Consider the following 2,479-nt stretch of genomic DNA (forward strand, 5'->3'; position numbering starts at 1 on the left):
AATAAATAAGATATAATTTGAAAAAAAAAAATGTTCACCAGACACTGAGGAAATAAGTATCAGTGGCACGCAAATGCAAATTAATTAACAATTTTGATATCATTGTTATTGATGATTAGACTGCCCACTGAATATAATAAAAGCCTTGATGCTCAGTAAACTCTAATTTTAAAAAAATCGTTTTAATAAATAATGCTTTGGTTTTAGTTACATAGTTTATCAGAACTATTTACACTCTAACACACACGCGTGCACACACACACAAACTCATAGATATTTGAGGGATTTTACACCTTGTTGACTAAAAATCATATGTCTGGGTTCATGATAAAGAAAAATACAGCACCAAAGTCACTTTGGAAGAGGCCTGTATAGTTTGAGAGCTACAGCAAAAAATGAATGTGTTATATTCCACTTTAGGAAGCCACCTCAAGAAGAAAAGTATTGTCTTTTTCTTCAATTATAAAGAGATTCAGTATCCATATAGAGTGTTCTTCCAGCTGTGTTCGTCTATCCTTGCCCCCCATGTCTGACAAAGCAGATGATGATAATGGAGGTTTTAATGAATCTGTCTGCAAAAGGCAGTGCTCTTTGCTATTGTCATTATGGCCAGGGTCTAGACTTCCAAGCTGTGAACTGGTTTCTTCAAATTAATTGTCCAAAGAATGCCAGCACACATATTCACAGGGCAGGTGGAATGGCAGGGTACAGAAAGGATGACAAAGCTATATTAATTTTGCTTCTCTCAGAAGAAAAACAGATGGTTCAGAAGCTTCTCATTGCCTGTGAAGGAAATCAGAATCAATCCAGATAAATTCAGAAATGTTTAGAAAAAATCAGAATTGTTTTTAGACCAAGATCAAGATTTAAAAGAAAAGGTTCGAATATGTTTATACCCTACATTCATTCAACATATCTGATGAAGGATAAAGAGGTATTTGAGGTAAGCAAGTTACCTATACCCAGATATGGCCTGTCTCTTGCTCTTGCTGTGGTACCACAGGTAAGATTTCTTCAGCAAATGTAGAAAAAACCCACCAAAGAATTGTTAATGAGTTTGGATAATAAAGTAATTGTGTCAAGAACTATTCCCTCACCAATGATGAAGTAGAAGAATTTAGAGCTCATTTCAGTGAAGAAATGTCCATCCTTCAGAAAGGTGAGAAAGGGCAGAAGGGTCAGAGTCCAGACTGGCTAGTGGCATTAGGGATGAAGGAAAAGAATAGAAAATAGATGAAAAGGAAATGGAAGAGAATCTGGGAAAAGCAAAAGGTTGTCAATCTCAATCTGTCACTAACATTGATGAGGCACAGAAGATCAAGGAAGGTCCTATGCTGTTTTTGGATAGAGATGAAGAAGAGGAAGAGACCTGATGCCGACTTCTTCAAGGTGAAGTAGCACAGTGTCTTTTGGGTTGGACCTTAAAGAGCATAAATAATTATAGAAGAAAGCAGTTTCAAATACAGAGTCAAGAGGAAAATGATTATGGTTGCAGAAACAAATAAGGTAATGAAGAAAAAGTCATATATTTACTTATTTACATGTATAAATGATTATACAAAGTTTAAGATTCTATAAATTACAAAAATATATTTGTTCATTCGATTTACATTTACTTACATTACTTTCATGGGAGAACTTACATGTGCAAATGACTTAGTTCACGATAGCTTCTTAACTCCCTATGTAGTGTCTGCAAATTATCTCAAGGGAGTTGTTAAATTTCTATAATCAAAAACGTAAATGCAGCCTGAGGAGTCTGTATTTCATAGTAAATATAGAGCTGGGAAGAACCTTAAAATATAGGTGGTCTCTTCTCAGCTGAGAGAATGGAGGTGCAGAAAGGTTAAGTGACCTCGCCAGCATCACACAGAGCACTGATTCCCAAAGGAGTACTGGGACCATGTTACTTCTCCATTAATTCTCTTGTGAATCATTTTATGGCTTGAAGACTCCCTGTGCAATAAAAGTTTATTAGCCATGTGTCAGGAACTTTGCTAGGTGCTGGAGTTACACCAATTTATGAGACACCAATGTGTCTCACAGTCTGTGCCCTAAAGGACATCACAGTCTAATGGTAAAGGTAGACTCAAAACATACTATAAAATGTAGTGAGTGAAATGCATACAAAAGAGAGACATGTAACCCAGCCTTGTGGAGTCACAGCAGAGATATTGGAAAGAGTGAACTCCAATCTGAATCTTAAAGGATAAGCAGAATTTTTCCAGGCCTGTTGGGGATGGGGGTGGAAAAAACCTATGCATAGGAAAGGATTAGCTAGGCAGAGATACACATAAGCAAAAGCAGTTGATATATTGGGGAGGGGCTGAGGTGTAGAGAAAATATAACCAATTCATTGTTGCTGGAGTCTGAAAGGTGAAGAGGAAGTTAGCAGGAAATAAGTCTGCATGAGTAGGTCCAAACCTTAAAATGCCCAGTAAGTCATATTTAGAAAATGTGGAGTAATTGGAGAATTTTC

At 36.5% G+C, this 2,479-nt stretch overlaps 1 pseudogene; it reads left to right on the forward strand.

The window, feature by feature from the left end:
- The first annotated feature begins 317 nt into the window (after positions 1-317).
- On the forward strand, positions 318-1,425 carry LOC123936832 (annotated as a pseudogene).
- The last annotated feature ends 1,054 nt before the right edge of the window (positions 1,426-2,479 follow it).

Source organism: Meles meles, chromosome 2, assembly GCF_922984935.1.
Source record: "Meles meles chromosome 2, mMelMel3.1 paternal haplotype, whole genome shotgun sequence".
NCBI lineage: Eukaryota > Metazoa > Chordata > Mammalia > Carnivora > Mustelidae > Meles > Meles meles.